At 35.3% G+C, this 15,896-nt stretch overlaps 1 protein-coding gene across 3 annotated transcripts in view; it reads right to left on the bottom strand.

Annotated features, from left to right (window-relative positions):
- The window catches only part of ECHDC1 (ethylmalonyl-CoA decarboxylase 1), a 71,369-nt gene that overhangs the window by 20,804 nt on the left and 34,669 nt on the right, over window positions 1-15,896 (bottom strand). The gene's annotated exons all lie outside the window — the stretch shown is intronic.

The raw sequence follows: 15,896 nt of genomic DNA, 5'->3' as shown, positions 1-15,896 counted from the left end.
TCCAGTGAAGAAAGTCTGGTGAAAAACACAGTATTACACTGTCTTAAAGCATCTCTCAAGGGGGAAAGGAGCATGTATAGTAGGGAAACCAAACTTTGGACACGGTGATCAAAATTAGCATCACCAATGATGGGCAGAAAAAACACTTGTGTGCATCCAGATGTGATACCCTGAGAATATAATAATCACTTTTGCAGGGATGTTATCCAGGGACACAAAAACTGAACTGAATAATGAGAAAATATCAAAAGTCCTCAAAATGAAGAACAATCTATTAAAAAACAAAAAGCAAAACCTGACCTATTTTCTTTAAATTATCAATGTTGTGAATGACTAAGTCAGGCTAGAGAACTGTTCCAAAATAAAAGAGAGTGAAGAGATCCTGAAACTAAATGCAGTACATGATCCTGTAATAGAGGAAAACAATGCTATACTGAACATTACTGTCTAACCGACAAAATTGGTAAACAGTATATTAGATAGAAGTATAGCATCAGTGCTAAATTTCCTGCATTTGACAACAGTACTGTAGTTATGTAAGACAATATTCTTGTTCTTAAAAAAATTATATATATATATAATTATATATATGTAAGACAATATTCTTGTTCTTAAAAAAATTACATATAATTATTTGTGTGTATGTGTCTATATATATAAATATGTGTACGTATAAAGGATTAATAGGGCAAGATGTTTGCAACCTACTGTCAAATTTCTCAGAAAAAATATATACACATAGATATATAGATATACATATACATATATGAGAGATAGAAAGTAAAAACAAAATATCAAAATGTTAAAAACCGGTAATCTAAGTGAATGGTATAGGGAAATTCTTTGTATCATTCCTAAACTTTCCTATAAGTTTGTAATTGTTTCCAAACAACAAAAAAATGCAATTCTAGCTTCTGTCTTGCACCTAATTCAGTAACAAAAAATTAAATATTAGATACATCATTAAAATATTTACATGGGGGCGCCTGGGTGGCTCAGTGAGTTAAGCCTCTGCCTTTGGCTCAGGTCATGATCTCAGGGTCCTGGGTTCGAGCCCCATGTCAGGCTCTCTGCTCCTCAGGGAGCCTGCTTCTCCCTCTCTCTCTGCATGCCTCACTGCCTACTTGTGGTCTCTCTCTCTCTCTCTGTCAAATAAATAAATAAAATCTTAAAAAAAAAATTACATGATTTCCCTTGCCAAAAACTGATGCTAAAAGCCAAGCAGTCTGAGTCCATCATTTTCTTTTTTCTAGGGTAGTTTTCAAGATTTTTCTTTTCTCTGTCCTTCCCCACCTCTACTTTTTAAAATTAACATATAACGTGTTATTTGCTCCAGGGATACCGGTCATCAGGCTTACACATTTCACAGCACTCACCATAGCACATACCCTTCCCAATGTCCATAACCCAGCCATCCTATCCCTACCCCCTCAACCCCCAGTAACCCTCAGTTTGTTTCGTGAGATTAAGAGTCTCTTATGGTTTGTCTCCCCCCCGATCCCATCTTGTTTCATTTTTTTCCTCCCTACTCCCCACAACCCCCCGCCCTGCCTCTCAAAATCTTCATATCAGAGAGATCATATGATAATTGTCTTTGTCTGACTTAGTTATTTCACTCAGCATAATACCCTCTAGTTCCATTCACGTTGTTGCAAAAGGCAAGATTTCATGTCTGATGGCTTCATAGTATTCCACAGTATATGTATACCACATCTTCTTTATCCATTCATCTGTTGATGAACATCTAGGTTCTTTCCACAGTTTGGCTATTGGGGACATTGCTGCTATATACATTCGGGTGCACGGGCCCCTTAGGATCACTACATTTGTATCTTTAGAGTAAATACCCAGCAGTGCAATTGCTGAGTCACAGCTCTATTTTCAACTTTTTGAGGAACCTCCATACTGTTTTCCAATATGGCTGTACCAGCTTGCATTCGCACCAACAGTGTAGGAGCGTTCCCCTTTCTGTGAATCCTCACCATCTGTCGTTTCCTGACTTGTTAACTTCATTCATTCTGGTTGCCCACTCCCATTTTTGAATGATGTGGAATAAGACAGAAAGTGGAATAAAGGAATGAGTGTTCTAAGTACCTCCTAAAGCACATTCTGGAATCTTGAGTTTAAAGCCAATCTAAGAAACCATATTATAATTACTCTTAAAATATGGGGTACCTGGATGGTTCAGTCAGTATCTGCTTTTGACTCAGGTCATGATTCCAGGGTCCTGGAATCAAGACTGCGAGCCTGCATGGGATTCCCTGCTCAGTGGGGAATCTGCTTCTACCTCTCCCTCTGCTCCTCCCCTATCTCCCCAACCCCTGATTGTGCACTCTCTCAAATAAATAAATAAAATGTTTTTTAAAAGGTCTGCATAAGTGAACCTTTATTAATTTGACATATATAGGAATTATTACTGTTTTCCAAAAAGTATCCAAATAAAAGTTAAAAAAAATAAAAGTAGTTTACAAAGGTAACTTAGAATAACAAAGTTACCAGTTCTCATTAGTGCTCAGATAGGTGAAAACTGACAACTATATTCTCTATGCCAAGCCTGTATGTTGTAGGCAGAATGCCCCCACAGATGTCCACGCCCTAATCCCTGGAACATGTGCATCACGTGTACTTCACATAAGAAGAGACTTTGCAGATGTAATAAAGTTTTACATACATTAAAATAGGGAGGTTATCTGAGTGAGCCCAACTTATCCACATGAGCTCTTAAAGCAGAGAACTTTCTCCAACTGGAGTTACAGAGATGCAGCAGAAAGGTAAATGAGGAAAAGCTCATCCCACCATTGCTGTAGGGGGCCACATGGAAAACATGACAAGGAATGCAGGTATCTCCTAGGAGCAAAGACTGGTTCCCAGCTGATAGTAAGCAAGGGAAACAGGGACCTCAGCCCTACAAATGCATAGTGTTGAAATCTGCCAGTTGTAATCAGGATGAGCCTGGAAGTGGTTTTCCCTGAATCTCCAAGGCCCAGTTCAGCTGACATACTGATTTTGGCCTTTTGTGAGCAGGGTTAGAGAAACCAGTTGAACCCAGCTGGACTTCAGACCTATACATTTGTGAGATATACTGATGTTTTAAGCCACTACAATTTGTGGCAATTTGTTATGGCTGCAATAGAAAATTTATACTCAGATAAGTATTTTCTTAATTTATATTTCATTCTAAATATTTTAATTAGTCAAGATAGATTAAAAAATTAGAAGCGAATTATTTTATCACAGTTCTAGCTTTTTATTTCCTCACATCAATTTTATCACTAGAAGGAAAACATAATGTTTGGATGACTAGATTCTGAGCACTGAGGAATGCTAATTTTGAATTCATAAGTTAGTGTTTTGCTTTTAAAAATGTTTTTATTGGGGCGCCTGGGTGGCTCAGTGGGTTAAGCCTCTGCCTTCAGCTCAGGTCACGATCCCAGGGTCCTGGGATCGAGCCCCACGTCGGGCTCTCTGCTCAGCGGGGAGCCTGCTTCCCTTCCTCTCTCTCTCTGCCTGCCTCTCTGCCTGCTTGTGATCTCTGTCTGTCAAATTAAAAAAAAAAAAAAAGTTTTTATTTTTTATATTTTTTAAGATTTTATTTATTTATTTGACAGAGAGAGAGAGATCACAGGTAGGCAGAGAGGCAGGCAGAAAGAGAGGGGGAAGCAGGCTCCCTGTTGAGCAGAGAGCCAGACTCGGGGCTCGATCCCAGGACCCTGAGATCATGACCGGAGAGGAAAGCAGAGGCTTAACCCACTGAGCCACCCAGGTGCCCCTTAAAAATGTGCTTAAAATGCCATTTTCTCTAAGAATGTTTTATATGAAAATTATGACTCAACCGAATGCAATTTAATATAAGGGTCTGTCTATATAGGCCAAGCAGACCTGGGTGTTTTTGAACTATTCTAAAATATTAATTCATTATGTGTATGATCAGCTGGTGTTTACAGGTTTGGGGACAGGAAGAATGCTACAGGAGCTCATTTCTTTGGAATATTCATATTCAGTGTATCTCTCATCTTCTGAAATAGTTTTCCCATGGGTAATGGAAGAGCAGCAGAAATGAAAATCCTAGTTGAGTGAATTCCAGTCAATTCTCCAGTGTAAGAAAGTTAAACAAGCTAAAAAAGGGCCAACATATATCCTTAAGGAAGAAACTTATCTTTTTAGTGGAATGCTATGAAAGCTTTTGGTGTTCTTTTGGAACAAGCATATATTTTTAGAATAATTAAAGCAATTTGTCACAGAAGGTAACTGACAAGGTACTGATAAACGTGGGGGAGAGATCACCTAGCGTAACTTGTATTGACTTATCCTTTCCTTGTAACTGTGGCTAGTGAGGTAGTTCAGTATGCAGTCCTCCCTATCAGCCTGTAAGTCCTAAGAACTTATGTTTTGGGTAGGTAGGTTAAAAAGGGCTGAACAGCCGAAGACAGTGCTTTTCAAACTTCTATTGGGAAGGATCAGTTCCTACCATTTGTTTTTCAACTTGTCAACTGTGAATCAATAATTTTATAAAATACAGTAAAACTATATTACTATAAAAATGAAACAAAATCCCAAGACATAAAAGTTCTTGAATGTCAGTGTCTAGTACATATAGGTGCTAAACGTATGTTTAATGAGTGATTCAACTAAATGTAATTTAATATGAGAGCCTATATATACCAAGTAGTTGATCCACAAATGAACATGTCTTCATTGGGAAGGTGAATGTATCTGGTATATTACTAGATCTGATGAAAGCAAGCACAGTCAGACATCTCACAACCAATAACGTACATATTTTATGAGACCCTAGGATACATGACACTCCTTTCACTTAGAGAATGAAATAGCAAGGAAGGAAAATTAGCAGTACTAAAAGACTAAGTAGTCTCTGATTATTTCTCCTGTGATTTTGCCTTTTGTCCTAAACCCTAACTACCCAAACACAGATCAGGAATGACTATGAAGGACAATGCAAAAGTCTAATTAAATGCTTACAGATGAACACAGGGCTCTACATTAAAGATATCCAGAGGATATCTATAAAGTTTAATTTGTACTTACTTTTATGTGGAGGATTTTTAAGTGTAATAATGTGCATTCACATATAGTTTAGAATATTCTTTAAATATATTAAATTATATATTTATGTAATATTTACAATATATTCATAAGTATATATTTAAATTATATATAAGTACCTGTATTTCAGGTTTAAGTGAGAAAAGTATTTAATCCTTTCACACATAGAACATTCTAAATTTAGTCTCACATTGTCCATAAAGCCAATGACCACTTCCTCTTCACAGAATCGAATGTAGTATCCCAATGCAATCTGCACTGATGACAGCAGAGGGCACTATCATATGAAATGACCACTTTTCACTGTATGTAAGATTTCCTCCTCAGTTAAGAACTACTAGTTTTCAAAGAGGTTAGGATCTTTAAAAATTGTCTTATATACCAATATTACTTTAATATACATATTTATGTGAATACAAAGTGATGTATTTCAATTGATAAATTGGAACCTGAGTCATAAATTATTAAAAAAGAAGAAAAATAATTTAATACTTTGAATGAATAAACTTAGTGGATCTCTCCTCATACCATTTCTATTACTATATGATGCCATTTATATAGAGTTCAAAAAGAAGAAAAATAGAACATATCAGTTACAGGATAATTTCCTTTCTTAGGAAATAAGAAAAGTAAGAACTACTTTCATTAGGAAAAAAATTAATTCTCATAATATTTAGGGTAACAGTTTCCCCTAGATGGAAATGAGAGGGCTGTTACTTAGAAGGGGTTTATAGGCGACTTCAGGATTGCTGACAATACTCCCTTTCTTGATCTATATCATGGTAGCAGGTTCCCACTTTGTAACAGGTCACTAAACTCAACATTTATGTTTTATACATACAAACGCCAAATATTTTAAGGCCTTACCAAAACCACTTCAGTAGTCAGAAAAATATACAAAAAAGGTAATCATAAAATGAATAGTACAGAGGCGCCTGGGTGGCTCAGTGGGTTAAAGCCTCTGCCTTCGGCTCAAGTCATAATCCCGGGTCCTGAGATTGAGCCCCGCAACAGGCTCTCTGCTCAGCAGGGAGCCCGCTTCCTCTCTCTCTGCCTGCCTCTCTATCTACTTGTGATCTCTGTCAAATAAATAAATAAAATCTTTAAATATAAAGACAATTTTTAAAGATCCTAACCTCTTTGAAAACTAGTAGTTCTTAACTGAGGAGGAAATCTTACATACAGTGAGAAGTGGTCATTTCATACATACATTTCATATAAAAAAAATAGTATACATGTAGAAAAACCTACTTTGAAAACAGGGGTTCTAAACCAGGGGCCCATGGATGAGATTTCATGCAAAGTTTCCTAAGACAGGGTTCATAGTTTTCACTACATTCTCAAAAAACTAGAAGAACAATGTGCAATGTGAAAATATCATCTGGATATAATATAGGTCCAGCTATCTTATACGTAACTGAGTTCCAAATGAAAAAGAATAAAACATATCTAACATATAAGACTTTCTGGTTAAGGAAATCATTATCTTCATTCATGAAGTTAAAAATTCTGATGTGCTTAAATGCATAATAATTTGTGAAGTTATAATATGTGGAAGCAAAATGTACAACAATAGCATTAGGACAGAAGGAAATAAGGAATATACTACAGTGTTCTTGAATTTTATGAAAAATAGCATAATATTATTTGAAGGTGGGCTGTGATAAGTTTAAAATGCATCATATTAACTCTAAACCAATGAATAAAAAAATAAAATCTATCGATATATGCATATGTGTTTGTGTATGTATATAAAATGAGAAAATATTTTTCAGTATTTTAGAAATATTTATCTTTCTATATATGCCAGACACTACAATTCCAGAAATTTGTATATTTTGGTTTTCTGTTTCATTTTTCTAGGAAATATATTCTTATTTTATATATATGTACATACACACACATATATGTATATATAGTACATATACACACAAACATACATTTATGTATAGGCATACCTCATTTTATTGTGCTTTGCTTTATTGCACTCTGCAGATACTGTGATTTTACAAATTGAAGCCTGAGAGCAAACCTGCCATCCAGCAAGCCTATTAGCTCTGTTTTTCTGATAGGTCTGCTGCCTTCATCTCTCCTTGTTGCATTGTGGTAATTCTTATAATATTTCAAACTTTTTCATCATTATTATATTTGTTATAGTAATCTGTGATCAGTGATTTGTGATGTTACTATTGTAACTGTTTTGAGGTACCATGAGCCATGCCCATATTAAGACCACAAACTTAACTGATAAATGTTGTGTGATCTGACTGATCCACCCACTGGTCATTCCCCATCTCTCTCCTCCTCTTGCGCCTCCCTATTCTTAAACAGAAAAACTGAAATTAGGCTAATTAACAGTCCTGAAATGGCCTCAAAGTGTTCAAGTGAAAGGAAGAGTCTTGTGTCTTATTTTAAACCAAAAGCTAGAAATGATTAAGCTTACTAAGAAAAGCATGTCAAAATCTGAGGTAAGATGAAGGCTAGGCTTCTTATACCAGTTAGCCAACTTGTGAATGCAAAGGAAAAGTTCTTAAAAGGAAATTAAAAGTGCTACTCCACTGAAAACACAAATGATAAGACAGCAAAGCAGCCTTATTGTTGATACAAAGTTTCAGTGGTTAGGACAGAGATCAAACCAATACAACATTCCCTTAAATCTAAGCCTAATCCAAAGCAAGGGTCTAACTCTCTTCAACTCTAGGACAGCTGAGAGAGGGGAGGAAGCTGCAGAGGAAAAGTCTAAAAAAGCTAGCAGCGACTGGTTCATGAGGTTTAAGGAAAGAAGGGATCTTTATAGCATAAAAGTGCAAGATGAAGCATCAAGCACTGAGATAGAAGCTATAGCAAGTTAGAAGATCTAGCTAAGATAATTAATGAAGGTGGCTACACTAAACACATTTTCAATGTAGATGAAATAGCCTTCTACTGGAAGAAGATGCCATGTAGGACTTTCATAGTTAGAGAGCTTCAAGGCTTCAAAGGACAGGCTGACTGACTTGTTAGAGGCTAATGTAGCTGGTGACTCTAAGTTGAAGCCAATGTTCATTTACCATTCCAAAAATCTTAGAGGCCTTAAGAATTATGCTAAATCTACTAAATGTACTCTGTCTATGCTCTGCAAATGAAGTAACAAAGCCTGACTGATGGCACATCTGTTTATGACACAATTTAATGAATATTTCAAAACCCATTGTTGAAATCCACTACTCTGAAAAAAAGATTCCTCTCAAAATATTACTGCTCGCGGATAAATGGAGCTGGTCACCCAAGAGCTTGGACAAAGATGTATGGGATTAATGTTGTCTTCAAACCTACTAACACAACATCCATCTACAGCCTATAGATCAAGATATTATTTTGACTTTCAAGTCTTATTATTTAAGAAATACCAAAGCCTAGAGCTGCCATAAATAGTGATGCCTCTGATAGGTCATGACAAAGTAAACTGAAAACCTGGAAAGCATTCTCCACTCTAGATGCCATAAAGAACGTTCATGATCCATGGGAAGAGGTCAAAATGTCAACATCAACAGGGGTTGGAAAAAGTTAATTCTAACCCTCATGGATGATTTTGGAGAGGTTCAAGATTCCAGTGGAGAAACTAACTGCAAATGTGGTGGGATTAGCAAGAGAACTAGAATTGGAAGCGGAGCCTAAAGATATGACGGAATTGCTGTAATCTCATGATCAATGATGAATAGATAAGGAGTTGCTTCTTACGGATGACCAGAGAAAACAGTTTCTGAGGGGTGTCTGGGTAGCTCAGTTGGTTAAGTATCTGCCTTCAGCTCAGGTCATGATCCACGGTCCTGGGATTGAGCCCTGCGTTGGGCTCCCTGCTCAGCAGAGGTCTGTTTCTCCTCTGCCTCTCCCCTCCAGGTTGTCCTCTTTCTTGCTCTCAAATAATTGAAGAAAATCTTAAAAAAAAAAAAAAAAAAAAAAAGCTTGCATGGAGCACTGGGTGTGGTGAAAAAATAATGAATAATGTTTTTCTGAAAATAAATAAATTGGAAAAAAAAAAAAGAAGGAAAAGAGAATGTTTTTTGGTTTGGAATCTACCCTTTGTGAAGAGGCTGTAAAGATAGCTAAAATGACAACAAAGGACTCAGAGTATCACACAAACTTAGTTGATAAAGCAGTGGCAGGGTTGGAGAGGACTGACTCCAATTTTGAAAGAAGTTCTATTGTAGGTAAAATCATCTATCAAACAGCCTTGCAGCCAAAGAGAAATAATTCGTAAAAAGAAGAGTAAAAAAAAGTAAACTTGACTGTAGTCTTATTTTAAGAAACTGCCACAACAGAAAAAACATTGCTTTTTTCATTAATCTAAAATATATTTGAAATAAGTAACTTAAAGTACATGTAACAGTACTCAAATATCTCACAATAAATGTCAAGAGTTGCCTAAGATATCTCTCCTTTACCAGTCCCATCTTCAGCCTGAATTACTGCTATGGTGTCCTTTGGTTCTATAAGTACAACAAAACTGATTTGGGTATTGACTAGAGTCATATGCATGTGATTTTTTTCTACAATTTGTGAGGAAAAATGATTTTTTCAAGGAGTAAGTGATTACTGGAGCTACTGAATACACTCCCAGAATTATTATGGCTAGAATTCAGGATGTCCATTTTACAGGCAAACATTTTCAGGGGAACAGACCAGATTCAAATGAAGTAAGTTCATAAATGCAGTTGGCCTTTTAGGTTTAATTTCTTCCTTGGCTTTTGAATATAATTTTAATATTAACTTATAATTTATATTGTAAATTGTATTCATATATACTTTAGATTTAATATACTTTTAAATTCATACAAAAACCCAGTTTTCACTTAATGAAATACTCTTGTATTGGCAGAAGTGATCTATATCCCTTAAATATGAAGATCAGTTATCTAAAGAGGACCACAGCATTTTGTTTTGACTAGGCAGCAGATGACTCCATTCAGAAGCGGGTATCAAAGAGAACTGTTTCCAAGGCTTTAAGCCTATCTAGTGCCTTCTCTTATCTTCTAGGAAAGTCTACTTTACAGTTTTACACTCAATGCATTTTGATTATTTATTAAATGAATCCTGGTTTCCTGACTGGTCAGAAAACATTAAACTCATGAAGGCTTGATGCTTGTTAAAATTAAAGTACAAAAAGGAAGACCTAGATTATTTTATTTTGTGTGGTATTTTATTAAATCACATTTAAAACTGTTGTACCATAACTCAAACTTTGAAAATGTGTAACTAACATTTTATCCTGTTAGTTCTAGTAATTCAAGTTTCTTTATAGCTCAAGGGAACAATCTTGACAAAGAAAATTAAAATTTCAGTACAAATTATTGACCAATATAATATCTCCAGAGATAAAATTATATCCTTCTACATATATTGAGGGAGAGTTATATATTAAAAACATGAGACAGATGCTTATTTATATCTTTAACTATTACCACAAAATTTACAAAAAACATACTGAGTAGTAAGCTTTTCTGAAAGAAAGGAATGTGAAAGGATGATTTTAGAATACTTTTAGTCATTAAATATTACCTTAAAAACAAAATAAAAGCATAAACAAATCTCAACTAAAATCCCTGAGTACTCAAACAAATAAAGCAGTATCAGAGATACAGGTCTGAGTGCAAATTTAGATTCAGCCTTTGACTACTTTTTTAAAGCTTTCTTATGTGCTAAAGCAATAGTTTTGAGTAACTAAAGATATATTAATTCCATTTTAGCTGCAAAAGCATTTTATGTTTGTTTTGATTACAAAATTATTGTATGTCATCTTGGCTCTGGCGCTCTGATACGTTGCCCTTTTTGTAATGTACTGGGATGAGTTTCAATAATCTGTTTAATTCTCACTTTCATACAGATACCAGAAGAAAAGCATTTAAATGATTCTCCATTTTTACCTTCAATTTTATAAGTCTGTTCATTTTTTAACACATATGACACAATATATTGCACCATCTAAATTAAGATTTTTTTTCAAGCATCAAATTCTAATAATCAATAATCAGCTCTTCTTCCTTATTCCTTAAATACCTCAAGAATACATTAACATATATGTGTGCATATAGTTATACATTATAAATGTATTTATACACATAAGTATATGTATATATAAATGTATACCTGCATATGCATATGAAATGAAAATCAGGATTTAAAATACTACATAAACTCAATTGATAAAGCTGTGGCAGAGTTTGAGAGGACTGAATCCAATTTTGAAAAAAGTTCTGTGGGTAAAATGCTATCAAACTACAGATATAGTGAAGAGAAGGGGCACCTGCAACCCAGTGTTCATAGCAGCAATGTCCACAATAGCTAAACTGTGGAAGGAGTCGAGATGCCCTTCAACAGATGACTGGATAAAGAAGATACGGGAGATAGATACACACACACACACACACACACACACACACAATGGAATATTACTCAGCCATCAGAAAGAATGAATACCTACCATTCAAATCAACATGGATGGAACTGGAGGGGATTAAGCTAAGTGAAATAAGTCAAGCAGAGAAAGACAATTATCATATGGTTTCACCTACATGTGGAACATAAGGAATAGCACAGAATACCATAGGGGAAGGGAGTGAAAACTGAAGTGGGGGATATTAGAGAGGGACACAAACATGAGAGACTATGGACTTGGGGAAACAAACTGTGGGTCTAAGAGGGGAGGGAGGTGGGGGTAGCCAGGTGATAGGTATTAAGGAGGGCTTGTTTTGTGATGAGAACTGGGTGTTATACACAACTAATGAATCACTGAACACTACATCAATAACAAATGATGTACGATATGGTGGCTAACTGAACTAACCAACTAACTGAATAAATAAACGCCACTGTTTCCTCAAAAAAAAAAAAAAAAAGCTATCAAATAGCATCGCATACTATAGAGAAATTGTTCATGAAAGAGAAAGTCCATCAATGAAGTGAGCTTCACTGTTGTCTTATTTTAAGAAACTGCCACAGCCACCCCAACCTTCAGCCAATCACCACCCTACTCATTCATCCAATATCAACACTGAGGCAAAAACCTCCACCAGTGAAAAGATCACAACTCACTTAAGTTCAGATGATGGTTAGCCGTTTTTTAGCCATAAAGTACTTTTTAATTAAGGTATGTACATTGTTTTTTCAGACATAATGCTATTGCATACAACAGACTACAAAATAATGTAAATAACTTTTACATGTACTGGGAAATGAAAAATTCATTTGACTAGCTTTACTGCAATATTTGTTTTATTGTGATAGATGGAACCAAACCTGTAGTATCTCTAAGGTGTGCCTGTATATAGTAATATATGTAATAAATACATAAAAATATATGTTAATATACATAACAAATTTACACTATTTAAATATTTGTTTATATATAAATGTATTACTAGAAAAAATATATTTTTGTATATAACACAAACAGGTATAGTCAATATTAGAGATAAAAGGAGATTATAAATAATAATCTAGAAAGAGGCAGGAAGAAAAAGTAAGAAAGAATAAATAATAGATGGGACAAATAGAAAACAAAGACTAAGATAATAGGTTTCAACCCTATTATATCAATAATGAAGAATATAAATGGTATAAGCACTCCAATTAAAAGGCAGAGATTATGAGACTGGAAAAAAAAGCAACACCCAAATATGTACCGTCTACTAACTAGAATTACCTTTAAAAAATACAGCATAGGTTAAAATGAAAGGACAGAAAAAGATATACCACAGAAATATTAATCATAAGAAAGCTGGATGACTATATAAACAATAGATTCCTGATTAGACCCTGGATTAGAAAAAAGACAGTATGACAACTGAAAAAATTTGAATAAGGTCTTTCAATTAGTTAAAAGTTCTGTAGCAAACAATATTAATTTTTTGATTTGATAATTATACTGTGGTTATGTATGATACTAACATTTGGGGAAACGAGTGAAAGGTTTATAGGAATTATTTGTGTAAATTCTACAAGTTTTTCATAATTCCATAATTAATACAAATGGAAAAGCTAAAAACGTTTTTTAAAAAAACTCTGCTCTTCAAAAGACACAAAATAAAAAGGCTGAATGTTCACAATACTTATATTTGACAAAAAAAGTTACATATTTGACTTAACATAAAACGACTTTTATCCATAATACATAATAATATGTAATATGCATAGAAAGGCATACCACTGAGCAACAAAATGAACAAACCACTGATATATGGAATAACACATATGAATCTCGAAAACAAATTGTAGTATATCCACACAACAAAAAACTTCTCAACATTAAAAAGGAATGAGGTAGTGATGCATGGTACAACACTGACGCATCTCAAAATAATTACACTGAATCAAAGAAGCCAGAAACACACACACACAAAAATATATACTGAATGAATCTATTTATAAAAGAAAAAGCTAAAAATAAACCAAATAACCAAATTAAAAAAAATTTTTTTTCTTTTTTATTTGACAGAGAGAGATCACAAATCGGCAGAGAGACAGGCAGAGAGAAGGGAAGCAGGCTTCCTGCCGAGCAAAGAGCCCAATGTGGGGCTTGATCCCAAGACCCTGGGATCACGACCTGAGTCAAAGGCAGAGGCTTTAACCCACTGAGCCACCCAGGCGCACCCACCCCCCGCCAAATCTTATTTAGAGTGAAAAAGTGATCAGTATTTGCCTTGGATTAAGGTGGGAATTGCTTGGGCAACAGTACATGCAAACATGTGGAGTTGATAAAAATGTTCTATATCTTGATTGTGGAGGTGGTTACACAGTACAGAATGTAAATTTACTATGATAAAAGTGATTTAAGACTTGTTAAAATGAAGGCTAGAAAAGAGAAGTCTTTAAGTAATATACACCTTTAAGCATTCTTAATTATAAGTTTTTCTCTTTTTCATGGGTATCTTTTATTATAGCACCATGACTATTTTCATAGCATTTTAGTACAGTGCATGGATTATAAGATTTAGCTCATATACTTTGATAATCTGAACTTTGAAAAACATGAAAGTTTGTGATTCAAAGAAACAGAGCTGAAAGGGAATGAAAATGCTGAATTAATCAGCTATTTTTCCTCTAGTCTACTACCCTACATGCAAGAAAGGAATGGCTTTCTCTTTAGTATCTGAAAGGGAGAGTCAGAATTTTAAACACTGAAAGTCCCCCTTTTTTTTTTTAAAGATTTTATTTATTTATTTGACAGACAGAGATCACAAATAGGCAGAGAGAGAGGGGGAAGGAGGCTCCCCGCTGAGCAGAGAGCCCGATGTGGGGCTCGATCCCAGGACTCTGGGATCATGACCTGAGCCGAAGGCAGAGGCTTAACCCACTGAGCCACCCAGGCGCCCCTGAAAGTCCCCTCTTAATGTATGTTCCAACATTCTCCTTCCAGGCTCAAGTGTATGATGAATAGGAAAAAAGGAGGCCAGGATTAGCCTTAAGGTTGAAAATCATCTCCAGTGAAAGGAGAATTAGTAAGTTTAAAACTATACCAGGTCACCTGTGTGGCTCAGTTAGTTAAACACCCATCTCTTGATTTTGGCTCAGGTCATGATCTCAGGGTTCTGGGATCAAGCCCCGCTTTGTGTAGCCTGCCTGAGGTTCTCTCTCTCCCTCTCCATCTGCCCCTCCCCCCCAAATTGTGTGCTCTCCCTCTCTCCAAAAAATAAAATAAAAATGTTTAAAAGTATGCCAAAATATTACCATACTGGCATTTCTGTAGAAGTCTAGGAGTTGTAAGGTAATCTTAAGATCTAATCAATATCATGTGTGCATCAGTGTGTACCCTGGTCAAGTGTTATGCTAAGTATCTACATATCCATTAGATCATTCACATTTATAAACATTTATAAACATTTAGCAGAGATAATTTCTATTTTATAAAGATATTGAGACTTAGATAGTTATTTAAAGTCAAATGCCATCGGGAGGGAGCAAACCATAAAAGACTCAATCTCACAAAACAAACTGAGGGTTGCTGGGGGATGGGAGGGTAGGGATAGGGTGGCTGGATTATGGACATGGGTATGTGCTACAGTGAGTGCTGTGAAGTGTGTAAGCCTGATGATTCACAGACCTATACCCGGGGCAAATAATACATTATATGTTAATAAAAAGAATAAAAATTAAAAAAAAAAATAAAGTCAAATACAGTTGACCCATGAACAGTATGGGGTTTAGGGGCACTTAGCATCCATGCAGTCAAAAATCTGCATAGAACTTTAGACTTCCCAAAACTTAACTACTAACAGACTACTGTCAACCAAAAGCCTTCTGATAACATAAACAGCAAATTAACACATATTTTTTATGTTACATGTATTATGTTACTGTATTCTTACAATAAAGTAAGTGAGAGGGGGAAAAAATTGTTATTAAGAAAACCGTAAGGAAGAGAGGCTCCTGATTAAGCATCTGACTCTTGATTTTGGCTCAGGTCATGATCTCAGTGTCCTGGGATCAAGCCCTGCTTCAGGCTCTGCACTTAGTGTAGAGACTGCTTGGGATGCTCTCTCTCCCTCTCCTTCTGCCCCTACCCTCAGTCATTCTCTCCTCTCCCCAAAATAAGTTAAATCTTAAAAAATAAGAAAGAAAGAAAGAAACCATAAGGAAGAGAAAATACATTTGTAATACTTTTCTGTATTCATATGGAGGGGAAGGGGTGGGAGGATGGGGGAGGATGGGGTAACTGGACGATGGACACTGGGGAGGGCATGTGTTGTAATGAGCACTAGATATTATGTAAGACTGATGCATCACAGACCTGTGCCTCTGAAACAAATAATATATGTCAATTAACTGAATTTAAATTTTAAAAAAAATTGATAAGA

This window comes from Neovison vison, chromosome 1, assembly GCF_020171115.1.
Source record: "Neovison vison isolate M4711 chromosome 1, ASM_NN_V1, whole genome shotgun sequence".
Taxonomy (NCBI): Eukaryota; Metazoa; Chordata; class Mammalia; order Carnivora; family Mustelidae; genus Neogale; species Neogale vison.
This window is presented reverse-complemented; position numbering and strand designations above follow the sequence as displayed.